At 43.7% G+C, this 24,321-nt stretch overlaps 1 protein-coding gene and 1 long non-coding RNA gene across 5 annotated transcripts in view; one reads left to right on the top strand and one right to left on the bottom strand.

Annotated features, from left to right (window-relative positions):
* The window catches only part of LOC308481510, a 351,692-nt gene that overhangs the window by 212,704 nt on the left and 114,667 nt on the right, over window positions 1-24,321 (bottom strand). The gene's annotated exons all lie outside the window — the stretch shown is intronic.
* CPQ (carboxypeptidase Q) overlaps window positions 1-24,321 on the top strand; it is a 175,064-nt gene that overhangs the window by 149,857 nt on the left and 886 nt on the right. The gene's annotated exons all lie outside the window — the stretch shown is intronic.

The raw sequence follows: 24,321 nt of genomic DNA, 5'->3' as shown, positions 1-24,321 counted from the left end.
TAGGACCAGATCTAAAATGGCTGTTCCTCTTGTTGTTTCTCCCACTTTCTGGACAATGAAGTTGTCTGCAAGGCCAGTGAGGAATCTGTTTGACCTTATGCTCTTGGCTGAGTTTGACATTCAACAAATATCCGGGTAATTGAAGTCCCCCATTACTACTATCTCCCTTCCTTTTGCATGCTTGGCCATCTGTTCCAGGAAGGCATCATCTATGTCCTCCGTTTGGCTTGGGGATCTATAGTAAACTCCCACAATGAGGTCACGGTTATTCTTCTCTCCCTTAATTTTGACCCAAATGCTCTCACTTTGGCTTTGAGGTTCTAAATCTTGGATCTCTTCACAGGTATACACATCCCTGACATATAACGCCACTCCTCCTCCTTTCTTGTCTGGTCTGTTTCTCTGAAATAGATTATATCCCTCCATTATTACATTCCAATTGTGGGACTTATCCCACCAGGTTTCAGTGATGCCTATTATGTCATATTTAGTTTGCTGTACCAAGAGCTCAAGCTCATCTTGTTTATTTCCCATGCTTTGCGCATTAGTGTACAGACATTGAAGTCCATTAATCATTCCCCCGTGTCTCTTATTTAAGGATTTTTTCCTCCCACCACTAGGTCTGCGTGCTGTTTGCTCCATTTGGTCTATGACATTTGGATGATCATCTTCATCAATTGATAGACTCCTACCTTCAGGAGCACTGTCTCCCTCCCCCACATTAGTCAGTTTAAAGCCCTCCTGATGAGGTTTCTGAGATTTTTGGCAAAAACATTCCTCCCAACCGTTGTGAGGTGCAGCCCATCGCTTGCCAGAAATCCATCTTCAAGAAACTGCAGTCCGTGATCTAAGAATCCAAACCGTTCCTGTTTACACCATTTGCGAAGCCAGCTGTTCACTTCCACTATTTTTCCCTCTCTCCCTGGGCCACGTCGTTCAACTGGGAGGACAGATGAGATGACAATGATAAAGCAGCTGTTAAGCATAATTTCCTGTCTCTTAAGTGACAGGTACTGCTAACAGATAAAAGGGAATTAGGGTTCTATGGAAGTCTACTACGACTTCTCAAAGTGATATTTATTTACATATTGCATTTTTATCCCATCCTTCCTCCAAGGGCAGGAGTAGGGAACCTTTGGCCTCCTAGGTATTGCTGAACTACAACTCCCATCAGCCATAGCAAGCTGATTGGGCAATCCCATAGTATCCTATTGGACAAGGATGATGGGAGCTGGAGTTCAGCAGCATTTGGAAGGCCACAGATTCCCACAGCTGAGGTAAGAGTTGCGTCCTAACCTTGAGTACTATGTTTGCCAATGGTTGTCTATCCAATAGGGAAAGGATGGCTAACTTTGTGAGTAACATCTGGCCACAAGAAGTGCTCCACCAGCCTCAAAGCTTTATCTGGGAGATAAACAACTCTACCTGCCCTTTAGCTATCTTCTCTAAAGAGCAGGCACAGGGATCTTTTATATCCAATCCTAGTGCTGAGATCAGGGATAAAGTCCCCTGCCTGCTCTTTGAGAGAAGCTATCTCATCCCATCACTACAGTGCAAGAGGCTGGAAATGCTGGTGGGTGGGTGCTTCTGTATGTGTGCATGAGTGTGTGTGTGTGTGTGTGAGAGAGAGAGAGAGAGAGAGAGAGAATGCTGCATGCCTGGTGAGTGTGTGTAGCGTTGGTGTATTCCTCTGTTGTGACAAGGGGGGCTGTTGCTCTCCATCTCTGGGTTCCAGAGCCCGTCCTTCAGTCATGTAATGAAACTTTGCAACCTTTTTCAGAAGCTCAGCCAGGCAGGTTCTCTTCCAGTTTAGGAAAACACTGTTTTGTCAACTCTTGGAAGACACGATTCGGACCCCTCTCTCTCTCTTCTCAGAGGCTTGACCTCAGAATAAAGTTCACTGTACAATGGTGTGTACAATTGGACTAGGGGTTCTAGGCTAGTCTACTAGCCAGCATGGTGTAGTGGTAAGAGTGGTGGACTCGTAATCTGGTGAATTGGCTTTGATTCCCCGCTCCTCCACATGCAGCTGCTGGGTGACCTTGGGCCAGTCACACTTCTGTGAAGTCTCTCAGCCCCACTCACCTCATAGAGTGTTTGTTGTGGGGGAGGAAGGGGAAGGAGATTGTTAGCCGCTTTGAGACTCCTGAAGGGGAGTGAAAGGTGGGATATCATGTCCAAACTCCTCCTCCTCCTCCTCCTCCTCCTCCTCCTCCTCTTCTTCTTCTTCCTACATGTTCCTTGTAAATTAGGAGGAAGCTTCTGACCGGCTTAGAGAGCATGATGGTCATACGTGATGTCGGCACCCTCTCCCCCACAATTGCCCTTGCAAGCTTGAGCCTCTGGCTCTAATTGTTCTACAAAAAAAATTCACCGCACACCTCTGCCACAGAACCCTTTAGGCTTCCAGAGCTCTCCCAGGCATTCAGGGCCCGTCTCTTGGTGCCCACCTGTTCCACCAGCAGCTGCCTTTGAAGGCATGCACTGACTTTACATTACCTTAGTACGAAGGGACTAATTCTAATCCCTCTGTGCAAGGTGGCATTGCACCTCTTCACTCTTGTTTGGGGTGTAGGTGGGGACAGTGCCCACTGGATTTTAATCCCAGGGGACAGAGTGTAGCGAATGTCAGCAAAAAGAACCCTCAAGTCTATAATGCTGTGCTTAAAACACAGTGGCCCAGCAATATGCTGAAGTTGCATCATTCACAGAAGGATCAACATGCTCTTTGCAAGTACTTGACGAGCAGCAACTGAAGTCCAAGGCCAGTTTATTTAAACAAGGACATCAAATAGTTGTTGAAAAACATGAATGTTCTACATGCAAGTTCTTGCCCATGACTGAGGGTAAAATGTTCCAGGGCAGATAATCAAAGCCTGGCTCAGCCTTGACATTTTCAGTTCTTTTTCTATAAAATCACTATAGATAAAATGCAACCTTTATACTTCACTTTTATAGAACTAAATTATTATTATTATTTTTTTTAAAAAAACCAGATAGATCCATACAATGGCAAGGCATGCCAACATGTCTGTGTTGCTGGTGTTCTCCATTTTTAAAATAAGGTCAGCTTGAACTTCAGGTCAGCATTTTAGTGACACAGCGCTTTTAAGAATGAAAAAAATAGCAGGCAAGTTTTGAAAAGTTCCTCTAAATAGCACTCATTTCCCCCTGGCACTCATCATCACAATGGGTTTGCTAGCTAGGGGGTCAAAATGTTCTGGCATGTGTGCCTCTTAAAAATGTAAACTCAAGTGTCTGATGAAAGGGGTTGCATTCTGCACAACCCATGAGCAGCTGGATTTTCTTGGGGAAAAAGGGGTCATTGGGAAAGGCTGAGATAATTATTATTTATTATAGCATCTTTCTAAACCAGGCCAAAATCAAGTGAGCTGCTCACAACCACTTAGTTATCAGTGCTGAGCAGCATTTGAATCAGGGCCCCATCTGAGTTGGGCTGACCCTCATTTCGTCTGCATCTTAAGCCAGGCATTGCTAGTATGACTAGTAACCATGCCTAAGTTTTTAAAATATAAATAAATACCAAGCATTGGGGTGGGGGCAATTTTAATCAGGACTGCAGAACACGAGGAGGAGAAGTTTAACCCTTCTCTCCCCAGCCACACTGGAAAACCTCCATGCACAACACTTAGCCTTAAAAGCTGTCTTTGGTGCCAATGTGATTTCCTCCCTCTCGGGCTAATTGCCTTGCGGTGATGGGGTTTGTGAGTGCAACCAAAATTGTGATGGTGAAGACAGGGCCAGTCACTGTGACCCCCACTTTTCGCCCATATGGTTGTTAATTGCAGGAGGGGGGAGCGCCTAGTGGGGCTTTAGATGTACTTCCATTGGGCCTGATTGTGGCATTCATATAACTATAAGTAATATAATTAACGATACAGGGCTTCTCATCTTCTTTTGTTAGATGACGACATGATCCAGAAGTATTCACGATGCTTATGTTTCCTTTGAAAGACAAAAAAATATTTACCTAGAAAACCTCACCTTAATAGGAAGGTTCTAATTTTAAGAATCAGATTTCAACATTGCATTTCACACCTATTAATTTGGTTTTGGGTTTCTAACTTGGAAAGAAAGCTACATTTTTCTAGTATCTTGAAAGTGAAGGATTTTGCGGTGAGGTGATGTCTGTTCCAGCAGACTGCAGGTCTGTATCATTCTCCAAAGCAGCTTCCTCAAGAATTTGTGTATATATGTGTAATGAGCCTATGTTAACCTCGGAGATTATAAATTCAACCTTTCATCTAGTACAGCTGTCCAATATAGTTTTCTGCAGTGCTGATAGAACCTCACCTCCCGTTCCCTAAACAAACTCAGTCACATGGGTTACGGGAAGAGCAGTTTTATTTCCAGACACTGTTTACTGAAAAAACTTGGTCGTTTTTTGGACTTTGTTGTCATACGGACAAAATAAACTAGCCTGTACCAAACGGTTTTGTAAAAGTTTAAACAAGAATCTTGTGTGACTTATGGCCATCCTTTGAAAAAATGTGTTATAATTCCAATAGCAGCAACATAAATAGCTCTGAACGAATCAATCATTACCATTTATGAATGGAAATGCTCACAACCGCATAGGTTTTGAAATTATTCTGCAGGGAATTAGTTTTGAAAGTAGCAAGCATGCAACTTTGGACCATCGTTATAGTCTAAGGAGTCTAGCTAAGGTCTAATGAACAGTAAATCTGCAATCTTCACATTTCCATATCAGTTTGCATTTACTTGCATTTACTTTAGTAAAAAAGTTAATTATCATTTTATCATGAATTTTTCTTGTTGTACCCAATTTTGTATGCTATTTGGCCTAATATACACATTTTTGCAAAAGGTATTTTCCCTAACATTTATATCTTCTCCACTATAATGCATTTTTATGCATCATGCAACATACAGTGAGGGGGGAAAGTATTTGATCCCCTGCTAAATTTGCCTGTTTGCCCTCTGATGAAGAAATGACCAGTCCATAATTTTAATGGTAGGTTTCTTGTAGCCGTGAGAGACAGAATAACAACAGGAAAGCCCCCAGAAACCCAGAAGGCAAAAGTCAGAGATTGATGGGCATTATAATGAGTGAAATAAGTATTTGATCCCTTTGCAAAAGATGACTTAGTACTTGGTGGCAAAACCCTTGTTGGCAATTACAGAGGTCAGACGTTTTACAGAGGTCACACAGCTGAAAGGGATCAAAATAGGCTACAATTTTATTGACTACAGATGAAGTGGTTTGGCATAAGCATTGGGTAAGAGTTTATTTCTGGGCTGCCTACCGGAAATGACATCAGGGTCCACCCAGCAGCGGGGATTCCTGTGACTTAAATGAAATAGGGAGGGGTCATCACAGGAATCGCCACCTCTAGGGATGCTGAGGCCCAAGCTTCCTGCCTGAACAAATGGACAGAAGCCACTCCATCACAGATCCCTTTAATGAGATACCCTGTTTCTGGAGAGGAAAGCAGGGGTGCGACCCCAGCCCCCAACCAAGGCTAAGGTCACCCAATGCCTAAACTGCCAAAGTTGTGACGATTGCTATGAGGTAGGCAAAACCTCCAGGTCATAGCCAATTCACCTGTTAAGCAAATTCCTACCTGGCCGCAAAAATACAGTGAGTACCGCAGCCATAGCAAGGTCAATTCAATGAGTAAATGTGTGGGTTGATCTGATGAAGAAGAGCTTGGTGTCGGAGGCTGGGCGGGCTGCTTTAAATCCCCTGGGAGTAGACTGGAGGGTAGCTTGATTGTTCCCTCAGACCAGACCAGCCCTCCGCACCAGCCTGTTGTTGTTTAGTCATGTCCGACTCTTCGTGACCACATGGACCAGAGCACGCCAGGCTCTCCTGTCTTCCACTGCCTCCCGCAGTTTGGTCAAACTCATGCTGGTAGCTTCGAGAACACTGTCCAACCATCTCGTCCTCTGTCGTCCCCTTCTCCTTGTGCCCTCAGTCTTTCCCAACATCGGGGTATTTTCCAGGGAGTCTTCACTTCTTATGACGTGGCCAAAATATTGGCGCCTCAGCTTCACGATCTGTCCTTCCAGTGAGCACTCAGGGCTGATTTCCTTAAGAATGGATCGGTTTGATCTTCTTGCAGTCCGTGGGACTCTCAAGAGTCTCCTCCAGCACCATAATTCAAAAGCATCAATTCTTCAGCGATCAGCCTTCTTTATGGTCCGGCTCTCACTTCCATACATCACTACTGGGAAAACCATAGCTTCGACTATACGGACCTTTGTCGGCAAGGTCTAATGAACAGCCTACCATTGGCCAAATTGGCAGGCTGACGTGGAGCAGAATTTCAAGCCAGGAGCATGAGCCTAAGCTCACGCTTTGACAAGGAGAGACCTCAAAACACAGCCCTGCCTCATTGGCAGGGGGAAGCATTGGCCATCCCACAACGTTGCCGCACCCCTAAAAGGGGGTAAGCAGACATGTGAGCAAGACCTACCTAAAAGGAGTTGCTGTGCTCATTAAGCCTGGCACCCCTGTGCAGATCCTCTGGCTGTTTTGTTATATATATATATATATATATATATATATATATATATATATATGAGTTTAACTCCACCTACTCCCTGTGATTTACTGCTGGCTTGCTCCTGACAGTAGTTTCATCTGTAAAGGTGAACTGCTTCTAATTTGTCTCCCATCCCAAGTTAAAAGACGGACTAGCAGAATTCCGCCTGTGTTGCCTTTGATTCAAACCAGTGTTTACAGCCAGCACATTCGGTTAGAAGAAGCTAGATGGGTAAATACCTATTTGAGTGAACTGTACTATGAATAAGTAGGGTTGCCGTACATCTGGAATGCTGAAGTTGGCAGCAGTGTCCAGGTGGAAATCAGGAAAGTATCTGGGAAAATCCAAACGTATGGCAGCCCATGTTGGCAGTGCCATTTCTGCCGTTTTCCCATAAAAATAGCTCAAAAACAGCTTCTCTTTTGAGATTTTGCCCAAAAAGCTCAACACCTTTGCGGGGGGAGCTCAACAACCTTTCTGTCCAGATTTTCACTGTTTGAAATATGGCAACCCTAGAATAAGTGTGCCGCTTTGAAGTCATACCAACTGCTGCCTTTTAGTGCTCATTTATATAATTAGTCTTGTCTGAGCAGCTGACAAGTTGGTGCTACGCTGCCCATCGGCTTCTCATTTTAGAAACAGCAATTCAGTAAACACAGCAATCCCACCACTTTCCACCTCAGCCCATTCTCTACATACCCCCCTAAAAGTGTAACATAAGTACCTTCTGTTAGACCAAGGAGCAGACGCTAAAAATACGGCTTGATTCTTTTATATTTGAAAGGAACTGTTTACGCGTGAAGGAACTTCCCTGAAATTCATTAGGCAAGTAAATCCCATAAGCAATATTTTTTTCTTTTTTAATGACCTACCCAACCTAGTTTATGAATTGGCCAGTTGAATTCTGAATGATTGAAAGCTTTACATGGACTTAGTAAATCATCGGAAAGCCAAGATCTCCTACAAAGTGCATATTGAGTGTAGAAGCTGCCTGTGTACTGTGGCGAATATGCCTGGAAAGGATTGGAGCCTTCCTGGAAAGGCTGAGCCTTGTTGTGTTGCTGTCATTAGCTGCCAACTGAGAGCTACTCTACACAATCTGCTATCCCAGGCAGATTCAACGAGCGTCTTCTCCACAGTGCCACCGCTGTAGCATGCGGCACTGTGCATAACAGTCTTCAGAACCACAAGTAAGGTGTGTTTTTTAAATTGGTTCTTTGCAGCAGAATCCAAGACTCACAGGAGTCTCAACAGATCTTGGCCTTTCTCAGCTGAGCTGAGGCGGGGGGGGGGGGTTGCTACATCAGCAAGTGTAGCTCTCATCCCTTTTGAGCCAGAGATACACCAGCGTAACTCTTTCCCCCAACTCAGCTGGCATAATTTAAAATGGCATAATTTAGGCTAGCATATATTTCCAAAAAGAGGTGTTCCAGGAGAGTGTTCTTTCTTCTTCTTTGGCAATCACTCGTAGCCAAGTAAGATTGTCTTCCATGAACATGTCTTAACAGTGAGTCCGTAAGTGACCGTGAAGGCCAATTCTGGATCCACACATCCTTCCACAGTGGGGACATAGGTTTCCGGGCGGGAGTTGATCACACTGAGGGTTTGCCAAGCGTGCCTTCCTCTTAGCACGTTTCTCCCTTTTGTCATGAGTTTGAGTGTCTTCAAAGTCCATGACACCTTTGGTAAAGGCTGTTCTTCAATTGGAGTGCTTGCAGGCTAGTGTTTCCCAGTTGTCAGTGTTTATTCTACATTTTTTAAGATTTGCCTTGAGAGAGTCTTTAAATCTCTTTTGTTGATCATCGGCATTACGCTTTCCATTTTTAAGGTCGGAATAGAGTAGCTGCTTTAGAAGACGATAATCAGGCATTCACACAACATGACCAGTTCAGGGGAGTTGTGGTGGTGTGGCAGGGATGGGACAGAGAAAGGAGAGACTTACACCTGTTGCAAACTCTGTTCAGTTCAGTCATGGGACCTTCGGCCCAATTCTGAAAACTCTGGCCCACACTCCCCTGCCAGCTTGGCTGGCAATAGCTCATCCCAGAGGCTCCTGAGCAGAGTTTGAAATAAGAGTAATGAATACCTGTGAAGGTTATGCTGTGGCTAGGATGGCTCTGTTTTACTACATTTCATCCTGCTTTTTAGACAGTTAGTGCCTCCCCAAATGGCTTACAACAATCACTAAATGACACAGTCCTTGTCATCAGACTAAAAATATGGGTAGCGGGGGAAAGTCCAAAACAAATGCATGAAAAATCTGCATGCACATTGTATGCATTTGGGACACATTTTGTGTGCCCTCTTCCCAGAAATAATGGCATCATCAACAACAACAGCAACAACGTATTACCCACCCTATTTCCTAAGGTGCCAAGGGTGGATTACAACAATTAAAACAAAATCTGGACATTAAAACACAATATTAAGCAATGTTGAAAACAACTTAAAACAACTTAAAATTACAGAAATAAGTTGAATATACATCTCAAGTGTCGAAAGTCGTTGTAAAGAGCTTTTGCAGTGCATTCCACCCCCAAAAATTGCATTAGTGAATGTAAACTATGTCTATCTTTGTGCACACTTTGTGGACTGAAATTGCACTGCAACATCCTGAGGAATGTGTATTCCAGTTGTTAGCTGCTTTCCAGTCCTCTGTAAAAAGCAGGCTGAACAAATTCCACCTCCAACCCTAGCTTCACAGCTGAGTCAGGATTTGAACCCAGGTCTTCCTGATTCCATGTACAGAACTAAATCACTTCGCACCATATTATCCTGAGCCCTGCAGCACAGATTGCCAAGCCAAAGCTGAGAAAACATACCTAGACGTGTGGCTACAGTGTTAGGAACTAGCTGTTTTCGTTCTGTTTTGGTTTTTGCAAACACAAGTGACAGGTATGTGTATTTTCTTTAGCACTCCATCAGCTTCTATGAGCCATCCAGTCTCCCATAAAATTATCTTGTCCTAGCGGAAGACAAGGATGAAAGGAGTGTGCTTTTGACCAGCTAGGAGCTATTAAGTTGAAGCACCATGCCAAGAGAACAATTTTAATTGCTTGGCACTTGGAGAACCAACCGCAAATGTTAAATCCATTACTCTTTAAAGAAAAAACAACAACTATTGGCTGCATTACAAGAGAGAGTGTTAACCTGTAACACCGTCTTTTGTGAGCACTTAATTTAATGCTAATAGGCTTTGAAAAAATTGAAATTGCTCCTTAAAGAGAGTCTTGTCAGTTCTCCCCGTGCAGAACTGAGAAAATACAGCATTTCCTTTCTGCCCATTCAGTGAAAACTGCATCACACTCTCATCGATTCCCTCTTTTACTTCTCTTCCCTGGTGTTCTAACACTGCAGCCCCCACTGCCCCACAACTGCCACCAAGAACTATATGTCTGTCTTGTTATCCAGACTATGTGACACCCCTTACGTATATCCATGCATTGGGTCTGCTGCTGCATCCAGCACACAGTGCTCAGTCATTCCTTCAAAGTCCTCCATGGCCAAAATAAATAAAATTAAATAAAAAGTCCTCCATGGCCTTCCTCTGTCTCTCTCTCTCGTTCTCATTTCTCGGCCCACATATCCTGATATATCCCTGCCTCTGCCTGTGACCATTACTCTTTCAGCTCCTTCTCAGCTATCTGAAGTAAGGCTGAGGGAAAACTCCTTTCTCTGACACCACTCTATCTCTGTTATGACCATGATGGCTTACTAGTCCCAATGGCTATGCTGTTGCCTCCACAGGTAGGGAGTGGGTGGCGCTGTGGTCTAAACCACTGAGCCTCTTTGGCTTGCTGATCAGAAGGTTGGCAGTTTGAATCTGCACAACGGGTGAGTTCCTGTTGCTCTATCCCAGCTTCTGCTAACCTAGCAGTTTGAAAGCACACCAGTGCAAGTAGATAAATAGGTACTGCTGCGGCAAGAAGGTAAACAACTGTTTCTGTGTGCTCTGGCTTCCGTCCGGTGTCCTGTTGTGCCAGAAGCAGTTTAGTCATGCTGGCCACATGAGCCAGAAATCTGTCTGTGGACAAACACCGGCTCCCTCGGCCTGAAGCGAGATGATCCACACCCCATAGTCGCCTTTGACTAGACTTAACCATCCAGGGGTTCTTTACCTTTTTTACCTCACCCCCCCCTGCCTCCACAGAAGGGGGCAGTAATGTTTCTGAATACCAGCTACTGGAGGTCACAGGAAGAGAGAGTGCGCTCCCATGCTTGGGCCTTTTTGAGGGTTTCCCACAGACATCTGGTTAGCAACTGTGAGAACAGGGTGCTGGACTAGATTGGCCATAAGAGTCAGCTCCTAGGGGCCAAGGTCCCTTTGGCCCCTCCGATGGAATATTTGAGAGGGCCAGGCCTCCTCCAAAGTTGATGGGCATTGCCATTCAAATGGTCTGTGTATGCTGCGTATGGCAATTGACTGTGGGGCTTTCCTGGGCCCCCACAATATTTTATTCAAGTTGGCGCCACTGAAATGGGCCATTGTTCTCGTTCTCTCTCTCTCTCTCTCTCTCTCTCTCTCACACACACACACACAACACCCCACACAGAGGACCATTGATTTCACCACAAAGATGGAGGGGAAATTGGCAATTTTTGAATGTGTGTGTGAATTCTCTGAACTATGGTGAGTGGGCAGGCTTAAAGACAAAGTTGCCAAGCATTTTTTTAATAGGAAAAAACTGCTGCCATTTCAAGTACAGTGGTACCTCAGGTTAAGAAATTAATTCATTCTGGAGGTCTGTTCTGAACCTGAAACTGTTCTTAACCTGAGGTACCACTTTAGCTAATGGGACCTCCCACCGCCACACAATTTCTGTTCTCATCCTGAAGCAAAGTTCTTAACCCGAGGTACTATTTCTGGGTTAGCGGAGTCTGTAACCTGAAGCGTCTGTAACCCGAGGTACCACTGTAGAGCTAGCCTGCCCTCAGTAACCCAGCAGCATTCCTTTTTCAATTAGGGGACAATGCCCTCTGGGAACTTTTTTTCTCTGAAGAAGTCAGTTAAAAATAATAATTTAAAACTGGTATTTTGTGCTAGGGTGCCACAGTGCTTTAATCCACTTTAATTGTGCAGGCCTAAATTTCCAGCAGGTGCTTGACACCCTGAAGTCAACCATAGTTAACATCTTCTTATGACTTTTATCATGGTCAATGTACTGGATTTCGCTTGCTCATCTTACCGCTTGAGTACACAGGTGTGTCTGAACATGCATTGGAGTCCTGATTTCAGCATCTTGCTATTCTCAAAAGTGAAGTCCAATTGTACTTTTAATCACAGGTGTGGGGACAACTTTGTCTTTTGGAAATACAAACTTCAGCATATGGTGAGACCAGGTGGGAAAATGAAATTTGCAAATGATTGACTTTATTGTTTTGTTGCTCTTAAGCTGTGAAACCCTTGGTGACCTCATTTAACTCAAGTCTGAATTCATTCAAGTAGAATTATGTAAAAGATGGTGGACAGAATGCATTGACAGGCATGCATAAATTTCTACACTCAGCATTGAAGGCTTTTGCTACAAACTACTGAGGAAACAAACAAGTCCCCAAAGAAAACCACACCAAACAGATCCAAGGAGATTCTGTATCTTCCCAGTTCTCACAAGAAGGCACCAATAAATTAGATTCTGAAGTGTTTTCATGTAGTGCAGCTGTCTTCAAACACTGCAATGCTTGTGACAAACGCCTTTATTAATTACTTCATAGGCTTTCAAACATTTGTGGATGTGGGGACATTTCAGTGCTGATGAACTGGCTGGTCCAGTCTCCTGAAAGGGAGCCTAGCTTTTTATTCTGCTAAACAGAACTTTTATTCCTTTGTGTTACAGAACATACAAATTGCCTTGGGATATATTTATGTGGAAGGAGAATCACAACTTATTAATAATACATTTCTGAAAATATGGATTCACTGCTTTACCCCCACCCCCACCCCCACCAAAAAGAAAGAAAGAGAATGTTCTATAATACAGAAATAACTTTAAGATATTGTTGGGTAACTCTTGGAACGGAACCCTGATTGTGAAAGGAACATCTAATTTAGATATTCAGAGGAAATTTTTCATGCACTCCAGCCCCTCATAAAACTCATCAGCATGTTAGTACAATTTTTTCCTCAGATACACATGTTCCTAAGCGGTTTTGCCTAGTATAATGCATTTTATGTGTTATTATTGCTAATGTATGCATTTATATGCACATTTTACCCTAGTATATGCATTTTGGTATGCATTACTTGGCTGGAGAAGCACATTGCAAAATTCAGAGAAGTGTGAATTTTGAAGGCAGGCTGTGTTTTGGCTTGGGTACTGTTTCAGAAAGTGTGGATTAAGTAGATTCTCCTTCAAATGAGAATGGAATTTGATTTCTCCCCCATTCCTAGTCCCAGCCTTAGAAGTGGGAAGGAGGCAAGCATGGGAGGAATGATGGAAGCTGCCACACTCATGCACATCCATATCTGAAAACACATCCGGGCATTTGTGCGTGTCTTGTTGTTGTTGTTGTTTAGTCGTTTAGTCGTGTCCGACTCTTCGTGACCCCATGGACCAGAGCATGCCAGGCACTCCTGTCTTCCACTTCCTCCCCCAGTTTGGTCAAACTCATGCTGGTAGCTTCGAGAACACTATCCAACCATCTCGTCCTCTGTCATCCCCTTCTCCTTGTGCCCTCCATCTTTCCCAACCTCAGGGTCTTTTCCAGGGAGTCTTCTCTTCTCATGAGGTGGCCAAAGTATTGGAGCCTCAACTTCACAATCTATCCTTCCAGTGAGCACTCAGGGCTGATTTCCTTAAGAATGGATAGGTTTGATCTTCTTGCAGTCCATGGGACTCTCAAGAGTCTCCTCCAGCACCATAATTCAAAAGCATCAATTCTTCGGCGATCAGCCTTCTTTATGGTCCAGCTCTCACTTCCATACATCACTACTGGGAAAACCATAGCTTTAACTATATGGACCTTTGTTGGCAAGTGCATGTCTTAGAAGCAGCTTATTGCAAATGGTTGTAAACTTGAGAATATCGCCAATATCACTATTGGCAGTAGTAGTAATAGGCAGGATTGAACAATTGTGTCACATGCAGTTTTGATGCTGCAGTAGAAAATGTGGGCTGACCAAAAATGTTGCACTTCAACTGATGCAACCGCAGCATCCACCACAGAGAGATGCAAAGTACAGGAATGAAATGTTGGGATTCGCAGGATGATGAGTAAGTCTGCAGGCTTCAACAGGCTGATGGAATACTCTGTTAAGTGCTGGGTCAGAGTGACTCAGCAGGAATGTGATTGGCTATCACCTGTTTTAAAAGGAAAGCCTATTCAACGGTGGTTGTGGTTGTGCTGTAGTGTGGTGGTGCTGTGGTGGAGAATACCTGTAAGAACCAAAGAAAAGGTGGGGAAAGGACACAGCAGTTGCTATTTCTTGGGTATGAAAGTGGTACGAAAGCCTACAGGTTTGAAGATGATAAAAATCTTTTGAGTTATAGTTGATCAGCCAACTTTAATGAGCAAAGAAATTGGCCCAAGATACATGCAAACCTGCTGCCAGAAAAAGTTTTACTGCCGAGCGTACCTGTTAAGGCAGCTGAAACAAAGCTAAGAATTGGCAGCTCTCCCAGAGAAACTGAAAGGGAGGAGGTAAAGGTTGAGCATTTTTCTCCAGCTGCTTGCATGGAGCAAGGGGGAAGAGAAAGTGCAACAGGGACAGGAGGAGGTAAATCTCCAGAATCAATCCACCCCAAAAGCAGTCCTGAAGGTAGCCCAGGGGGTGAGATTAATGAACCAAGGAGGTCTGCAAGAAATAATAAAGGTCAACCTCCAGACCGTTATGGGTTCCCAGCCACCATAAACCAGGTTTGTGTAACTGAGCCAGAAAACTTTGAAGAAGTGCAAGAGTTACCTACTCTAGAGAAAGAGGCGTGGTTAAAGGCAATGCAGGCAGAGTATAACTCTCTGCTAAACAACAATGTGTTTGTACCTACAGAATTGTCTGAAGGTAAAAAGCCCATAAGCTGTAAGTGGGTTTTTAAAGTGAAAAAGCTGGCTGATGGTAGTTGTCAGAGGAAAGCCAGGTTGGTTGCAAGGGGCTTTACACAAAGAAAAATGATACATTATGATGAAGTGTTTGCCCCAACCGCAAAGGCTGAAACAGTAAAATCAGTTTTAGCAATGGCAAGTCTGAGAGGGTTAAAAGTTAATCATTTTGATGTTGCCTCAGCATATTTAAATGCTCCTATTGACACCGAGGTGTATTTACAGCAAATACCAGGTTATGAGCTGGAAAAAGACAGCATGGTGTTAAAGCTGCAAAGGGCACTCTACGGTTTACACCAAAGTGCACGTCTATGGCATGAATGCATAGACACAACTTTGAAAAAGATGGGATTCAAACAAAGCCTGGCTGATTCCTGTTTATATTCAGCAATGGTGCAAGGAAGTGTTTGTTATTTACTTTTGTATGTTGACGATATCTGTCTAATAACAACTGCGCAAAAGCAAGTGTCTTGGTTTATAAACAGCCTAGGTAACAAATACAAACTGAAGTATTTGGGAGAGATTCAGAATTACTTAGGAGTAGAGGTTCAGAGAAATGAAGAGGGCGTCTACTCTCTGAGTCAGAAGGAAAAAATCGAAAAGTTACTGAAGACATATGGAATGGAGAGGGCAAATGAGGTTGACACTTCCATAACTACCCAGTACAAAAATGAACCAGAAGGACAAAAATGTGAGAATGCAACAGCATTTCATTCTCTGTTGGGTTCTCTGTTATATTTAAGTTGTTGGACAAGACCTGACATAACATTGGCAGTGCACATGTTAAGCCGAAGAAGTGCAGACCCGGCTCAGAGAGATTGGGTAGCACTTAAAAGAATCCTAAGGTATCTGAAAGGCACAAAAGATTACAAACTGGTGCTGGATACAGGATATGATCAGCAAGTGTATGCATACGCTGATGCCAGCTGGGGGGACAGAGAAAATGGAAAGTCTACCACTGGCTATGCCATATATATTGGAAATGCCCTGGTTCAGTGGAAATCCCAGAAACAAACATTTGTTGCCACAAGTACTTGTGAAGCAGAGTACTCAGCCACAAGCGAATGTGTGTCACAAATAGAGTGGTTTGCTTGTCTAACAAAAGAACTTGGAATACCTTCTGAAATGCCAATCACTGTGCTAAGTGACAACATGGCTGCACAACAGCTTGCTAACCAACAGAACTTTAAGAGCAAGAGTAAACATATTGCTATAAGATACGGAAATGTGAAAAATGCTTTGGAAAGAAATGTGTTAAAGGTACAGCACTGTAACACAAAATGTAATGTGGCGGATTTGTATACAAAATGTTTGGATGCTCCTAAATTTCGAGACTTAAGAGAATTATTAGGTCTCAAGCCTTTGACTTAAGGAGGAGTGTTGGGATTTGCAGGATGATGAGTAAGTCTGCAGGCTTCAACAGGCTGATGCAATACTCTGTTAAGTGCTGGGTCAGAGTGACTCAGCAGGAATGCGATTGGCTATCACCTGTTTTAAAAGGAAAGCCTGTTCAACGGTGGTTGTGCTGTAGTGTGGTGGTGCTGTGGTGGAGAATATTCGTTTGCCTTAAGGTCAGGTACTCTGTATGAACTGCTTTTGTAAATACTTGTATATAGCTCACATTAAAAAGACTGCGACAGGCAGAACATGTTGTTTGCAAACCGTGAAAAGGGATTTTTATGTACCTCTTTACAAGGAGACCCAGGTGACTCCTGTGGGGGATGGGCTGTAGGTATCCAGATGTGCTGTAATATTATGAGGCTCTCACTGTAACGCAGGATCAATTTGTCACTCTGAGGACCTAGCTTTAATGATGTGATTAGCCACCAGATTGCGGTATTTTGAAAAATAAAAGAACAAGTGAGGGGGGTGGGGGTTGCCATCAGCACCATAGCATGTTGACAGGGGGGTGGTTTAAGCCTCTCCCCACCCTTCAGCCATGATCTTGGGGAACACCGTGCTGCAATTAGCAGTAAGAAAAACCTTACCTAACTCTTAGGTGAGGGGGAGATTTTTATCAAGACTTTTGTTGAAGTGGGAAAGTTTAAACCTCCCCTCCCTGTACACTGTGGCACTGAAAATCACCTCTCACCCGTCCCTGGCATTTTATTTTCATATAAACCACAACAGGATTGCTAATCGCATGATTAACATATTGTGCAGGCAGGCCCTCAGCTGCAGGAGAAAGATGCAAGTTTGGCATGGAATATACTTTTCCGCACTATTGGCAGAGTACAGGCTGGGCTGAACCGCTCTACATATTTCATCCACCTTGCACATGATTTATACTAATCGATTAAGGTGTGGTGCAGCCTGTAGGTCTAATTAAACCCGGTGTAGGTCATACACTCATATAATCATAGACTTGTAGAGTTGGAAGGGCTCTCGAGGGTAGTCTAGTCCATGGGCAGGCAAACTAAGGCCCGGGGGCTGGATCTGGCCCAATCACCGTCTAAATCCGGCCCGTGGACGGTCCGGGAATCAGTGCGTTTTTACATGAGTAGAATGTGTCCTTTTATTTAAAATGCATCTCTGGGTTATTTGTGGGGCATAGGAATTCATTCATATATATTTTTTCAAAATACACCTACAAGGTCTGAGGGACAGTGGACTGGCCCCTGGCTGAAAAAGTTTGCTGACCCCTGGCTCTAGTCCAACCCCCTGCAATGCATGAAGCTTTTTGCCCAAAGTGGGACCTGAACCCACAACCTTGAGATTAAGAGTCTCCTGCTCTACCGACTGAGCTATCCTCCGGTTCCCCCTGAAACCATGCTCAGGTGCCCTACACCTGATGTCACAAGTGAAGTGCAGGGCATGTAGAGATGTGGCAGCTCATGTGCAATTGGTAGCCTTAAAGTGTGCTGCTGGTTGTGCAGTGGCAAGAGAGGCAGGCTGTTACCATTGATGACTGACAGTTAGAATGAGCCTGTTGGGATTGACTGGGCTACTGAGTACTCCACGGGGACTCAGCCAACCCCTGTCCAAAGCAGGACATGAGGACCTCCGGCAGGCTTGAATTCACCCCACAACTCCAGGATTCACTTGCCTTGGGTTTTCTTTTGCAATGTGGTTTGTCATGCTATCCAAGAAAAAATGATCACCTGGTGTCATATTGAAGCCAGGTGATTGACAGGCGGCCAATATCCCACAATCCCGTCAAAGTGGCCACTGGGGTTGCCAGAACTCAGGATGCTGTCTGCTGGTTGGATCCATAACAAGCCTAATCCGGTGGGAGAATTGGAATTTTAATTGCATATAAATTCTTCTTCCAGTGCAATGTGTTTTTTCTTATTTGAAGCCTGCTGAAAGAAAAATAAGCACTTAACAATCCAGGGATATTTGGAGATTCCATTCTTTACAGCCTAGCTGGGGGGCTTTTCTCCAGCTGATGAGCAGAGGCAACATTTTTATTTTTAAAGTATTTTTACCCCTCTCTTCAGTTGGAAAAAAGGTTCCCATAGCATAGTGACTTAGAAATATCAGTAATACGACAGTCCTTGTCCTCGGACTCATAGTCTAAAAGACACAACAAGAGAGGAGAATAGATCAGGGGCAAAAGTCAGACATTTCTTAAGTCTGCTAGATCAGTCCAAAGGCACATCTAGTCCAGTGAAAAACCAGCAAGCGTGTTTCAAACACAAGGGCGTTCTCCTTTGCTTTGGTTTCCAGCAACTGATAGCCAGAAGCATTGCTGCATTGTTGTCAGTAGCCTTCAATAGTCTTCCTCTCCTCCTAATGAGGAAACATGTTTGAAATGCTATGATCCTGCTTCAGTGCAGATGGGGCCTTAATTGCTTAGGTATTATATATCTGGTTCTTTCCCAACAAAGATATACCCCAACTATAGATTTCAGAGTTTCCCCCCCTTATGGGTCAACATGATTATCTTTACTTTGAGCCTTTTCCTGGGCTCTACTGTTAAAGATGAAAATACTGATTATGGGATGTTGCGGGTGGTGAGTGGGTGGGTGGGTGGGTGGACTCTAACAGTCCTGTCAATCTGTGTATGCCAGTTATCGGTTGTTGGTAATGCTTAAAGTAGAAATCTGCTTGTGTAATGCTTGGGAGCAGCTGGGTGGGAGTGTTTTTACGAAAGCCACCAGAGTGTTTTCACAAAACAAAGGCTATATCTGTTTTGGTTTAACTTGGGAGCACTTTAGGAGAAGTTATTTTTGATTCCCGTCAGCTTTTGTGCCACAGAGTGGAACCCCGACCTGATTTTGCTCCATCTTTTATGCAAGCCTCGTTTCCCTCTCCAGCTGCCACTAATGCTCTGCGGCGATGAGCGAAAGGTTAATGTGCTGCAAAAGTAACTGTGATAATCCTGGGCTGTAATTTACCCTATTTACTGTATCAATACGAATTAATACTCAGATGAGTTAAACAGAACAGGAAATGTCTGGATGAGCAGCATATATTTCTCTCTGTGTGCGTCTCTCGTCTCTCCTTCCCTCCCATCAACAGACCCTCGTTTAATTAGGCACCACAGCAGCTGTAGGAGGTGCTTCCCTTTTGCCATTTTGTGCAAACCTTGATTTTTATTTTTATTTTTAAAGCTTTAGAGAGCAGTGATTCAGGAGGTAAAAACAGCAGGACTTCGGGTGTTATTTATAAACTCTGTGCCGGAAACTATTTCAAGGTCTGCAGCAGGGTAACTCAAGCACCATTTACTTTACCCAGTAATTTCAAGCGCAGAGGCTCAGTGACAGAGCTAATGGCACCGTTGCCCCACTGGAACCACATTAACTTCTTGATCATTTTGGCTCAAATTGACAAAAAAACCCAAAATGAAACAAAAATTCTCAGTGTTGTCTGCTGCCAAAGGCACCAATTGGCTCACTTAATCCTACGGAATGGTGCTAGCTTTAGATGTTGCGGCGTCTGAAGCGAAAAATTGAAATGTCACACACACTCCACACACATTTGGCCTTAAAAAATAATAATTGGTGGTGAGCCATAACTCTTCCAATAAATAAATAAATAAGCCACTTTTCCAGGTCTCTGTCCGACTAAGGCATATTCTAAGGAGATCTGCCAAAATTAAGTTCATTAGGTGGTGTTCAATTCAGTCCTACTCAGAGTAGACCCATTGAAATTAATGGCTCTAAGTTAGGATATGGCCACACTCTTGTTTTCTGAGCACCAACTGCATTTCTAGTGCCGAGTTTTTACTCCCTGTTAGAATGATAGAATAGAATCATAGAGTTGGAAGGGACCACAAGGGCCATCGAGTCCAACCCCCTGCCAAGCACTGTTCATGTGATGTTATCCAAAAAGCATATGTATCCTGTACTTTGTTATGAAATACTACTACAGTCAAACCTCGGTTGTCAAACATAATCCATTCCGGAAGACCGTTCGACTTCTGAAACGTTCAACAACCAAAAACTGAAAGCAGAAGCCTCAATACAATAGGGAAACTCAAAACGGAAGCCGCGTAGCACGTTCGGCTTCCAAAAATCGTTTGAAAACTGGAGCAGTTACTTCCGGGTTTTTGGCATTTTGGAGCCAAAACATTCCAAAACGGAGGTGTTCAGGAACTGAGGTTTGACTATATTTGATGCCCTGTTTCTCCAACCAGCTTCACATCTGTTGGAGTCCTTAAACCATTCCTAATTCATCTCTAGCCAAGGTGTGAACACCTTCACACAGAGCAAAGGCATCCCAGCCAGTGGAAGTTGGGCAGCTTCTGACAAGACTGGGCTATGATTTCCTTGTTTTCTGGTGGCCCCAACTCCTTGGAACCTCTTATTGCAAAGAGTTAAAAGGAATTTGAGAGAGGGAGGCAGATAGAGGGACGGGTGGGGGTGGGGTTCACAAAATGGTCCGTTGGTCCAATTATTCTTGGCCTTTCTCTAATTAGTATGGTAGTTTAGCAAGATGTGCTCGAAGATAAATGCCAAGCACTTTATAGCTCTCTGCCCTGCTGGAATGCTATTGATGGAGATGGAGTATAAGGAGTTCAGAGTAAGCCAAGTAGGGAATACTCTGTACAACCTGCGGGTCTCATGAAGCAATGACCTTTTTTTGAACACAACCAAGTTACTACTTCATTAGGGGAGCAAGAGAAATTCAACTGAGTGTGTGTTTAATCTGTCAAATTCACCTTATCCTAAACAATATGAGAACATTATTTGGTTGGAGAACTGCCTCACAAAATTCTGATAAGTGAAAATAAAAACAGATACTTGACATGCCATAGAATCATGAAACTGGAGAATTGTAGAGTTGGAAGGGACCCTAAGGATCATCTAGTCCAACTCCTTGCAATGCAGGAATATGCAGTTGTCACATACGGGGATTGAACCTGCAACCTTGGCATTATCACCACAACACACTAACCAACACAGCTATCCTAGAAGGATATGAATATGCACTTCCCTGGAGATCCAGAGTGCACTTGTTTGTTATACTTAAAACTTGCTCTTCATTGCAGATGCCTTTTGCTTCATTGAGATGATGAAGCTTTGATTTATTAATGGATGCTCTGTATCTCTCCTCTCTAGGGTGTGTGTGTGTGTGTGTGTGTGTGTGTGTGTGTGATTCCATGCCTAGCCTACTAATCCTGTGCTTGTAGTGCTGCCTTAAAATGTAAGTACAAAACAATGATGAGAAAGGGCAAGCCAGTTCTTTTGCACTTTAAAAATGGCTCCTAAATATATCCTTTAGAGTACAGTTGTCAATGACTGTTCCCTTTAAAGTGGAGGAGGCGTATTGTATACCTTGCTTTGTAACTAAAAAAGAAAGAGCACTCTCCTCCAACTTCACAAACCTAGTGGGCACACTCTGGCCTCTGCCATCAATGGTGGGAGCAAGGGCCTCTGGAAAGGTGATCTCTTGTCTACGCGAGCGCCCAATCCCAGAAGTAACCTGTTCCAGTACTTCCAGGTTCAGCGCAGTGCGCAACCCGAAAACGCAAAACCTGAAGCGTCTGTAACCAGAGGTATGACTGTGCCAGACTTTCTGCAATAAGCAATGCAATAGAAAAACACAGTCGAAAGTGTGGAATAACACTTGCCTTGATGCACATCATCTACCTTCTCCCAAGCAAATCAGGACAGATGCTCGTTAAATAGCCAACGCAGTCTGATCTCCCTGCAAACAAATCGGGACAAATGCTCAATAAACAGGTTGTTTGGAAGTGCCCTGCCTTAGTATAAGGCAGCTTCCTGTATTTTGATGTTCCTATGTTTCTCCAGCGCCTAGGTGCTATAAATGCTTAATAAACAATACATATAATTGTTATAAAGTATGAGGCTTGACCCTGTTTCATTCCCATGTTTGCACTTGAAGATGACTCTGACTGCTTTCCATCTGTTTGAAACTCATCTTCTGATTAAAGAGGCACTTTAAAGAGAGTCTCTTTTAATTCCCTCCCTGGCATTTCCTCCTCCTTTGAAGCTGATAAATGTCTAATTTCCCAGTCTTGCAGATGCGCTTAAGCTATGGAACCTTTAAGCTCCCATAAGGCTGTGGGGAGCTTATGCAATCTTTGGTCCTGACCACAATGTCATCCGTGAGACATGCCAAGTATTTCTTGGGCAGAAGCAAATTACGAACCGTTCTGTTTACTTATAGTAAGGAATGAATGCATTCCCCTGCCTCTTTTGGGTTCCATGAATTGAAACGTTTATTTTCCATAGATGGAAATATTTTGTCTAGTAACACAATAAAGCCACAACATCCCCATCACAAGAATGTATGTTTGTATATGAGCCATATACTCAATTTTCGTCATAATTGTGAGAGAGAGATGGAGAGTAATTTACACTATGAAAACCACATCCTTGGAAACAATTTCATTTACTCCAGTGGGACAATTGTGAGTCGCTAGCTCTTGCATCAGGATAGACTGTGTATATGTTGCCGAAATACACAGTTGAAGTACTCTGAACCCAGTCCATCACAGAACAGAGTGCTTCCATGCATGGAGGAAAGATCTGGTGGCAGCCCCTTGTACCTCATGGGATATGACTCTGGAAGATGCCCTGTCCAAGGGGGGAGGGCGACTTTGGGGGGAGTGTAGCTGCCACATGGAGGAAGAGCTGAAAATCTTCTGTACCCAAGCAGAAGACCACCCACGTCTTAATTTTTTCAGGGTATACTTTAAATCTATTAACCTATACAGCACATAAACGTTTAATGAAGTGATCCATTACAAGGGGGGAAAAGTTGAGCACATTCTTTGAATTAATTAAAGTTTAAATGTTATTTTATACAAAAACATAATTATTCTTATGAGGAGAACACCTGGCCAGCAGTTTGTTTGTGTAATTAAGCTGTGCCGTGGGTTTTCATAAAAGATGGGCTTTAGAAAGATTTTCTGCAACTGCTTGACTGAACATGTATGTGTGGAATAGCACTTTAAGCAACGATTTCAGGAGAACTTGTATGATGGATTTGAAGCTTTATTTTGGAAGGAAACCCATGTAATCACCAGCAACGATCAGAAAACTCTGTAGCTGGTTCCAGTGCTGATACCCGGGGCCTATGCTGCTCAACAGAGTCCAATTAAGCGCATGGATTGTATGTTGCCAACATGTGGGAGAAAATCTCCCTGCACAGATGCAAACAGGAGATGCAAGTTCATTAATCAGAAATGTGCTGGGAAACAAAATATGGCTGCATCCCATAATCATTGGGCTCCTCTTCCCTTCCGTGTGCAGTCAATTGAAATAGTTAGTTTAGTTCACTGGATTTATGAATGGCTCCCCACAACAGAATGCCCCAAAGCAATTTGTAAGAATAAAATACAGTGATACAGTAAATCTGTATACACTAGGGGCTGCCCCCCCCATGCCCGCACGGCTTGCCTCCCCTATCCACTCCTTTGCCAACCACCCTTGACCCCACTGCTCCCCCTCCTCACCCTACAGCTGTTCCCTTGCTTCCCCGATTGCCTGCCATTTGTCACGCTGCAGCTGGGGTGGCCGCTGCACTACAAAGCGTGATTACAGCCTTACGGTTTTATGTATATAGGAAGATAGACATAATGGAAAACAAAATAAGAGTCAAAACATCCAATCATCGGTGCTGCCCAGAGGCCTAGAATAACAAAACAAAACAAAATTGCCTGGCATTGGAACAAGAAAACGCTGGTGCCAAGTGGGCCTTCTTGGGGCCTCCACAGGCAAGGAACAACGGCAGAATTCTCTCATTCTCATTCATTCATTCTCATTCTCTGTTGAACGAAAAACGACGAATGGGTGGAGAATATTTAAGCAATGAATGGGTGGAGAATATTTAATATTTAAGGGAATTTTTAAGCTTTCAGGCAGCGGTGGTTAACCTTTTCACAGCCCGAAGGCAACAATGGTGGCCACCCTTATCAAGACCACATGCCAGTAGTGGATGTGGTCAGCTATGCGCATGCATACTTCCCTCATGCAGACCACGTGCCTGTACTTGGTTTCATTGTACTCACCACATGTACAATGCAAAAATGCACACATACAGCACATACACAGCATGCAGGCGCATGCTATCTCTCTCATGCAAATGCACGCACAATGCATTCACAAGCATGCGCAATGGCAGCAAGTAAAACAATTTAAAACAGGAGGTTGGCATTAGGAGAACAAATTGCCCCTCCTACATTGGTCCCCTGTACCGTACTCCACATTCTTCAGGAGGGTCCCAAGACTCTAGACAGACTTTTCAGGGGCCACAGGTGGCTACAGGGGGAATTAAGAAAATTTCCTTAATTTGTCTTAGTATCAGAGCCATTATTTTGAATATGTGCATATGAAACAAAAGC

Source organism: Podarcis pityusensis (genome assembly GCF_964106645.2).
Source record: "Podarcis pityusensis genome assembly, chromosome: 7".
In the NCBI taxonomy this organism is placed as follows: domain Eukaryota; kingdom Metazoa; phylum Chordata; class Lepidosauria; order Squamata; family Lacertidae; genus Podarcis; species Podarcis pityusensis.
Note: the sequence above shows the minus strand (reverse complement) of the source record. Positions and strands in the feature narration are given on the sequence as shown.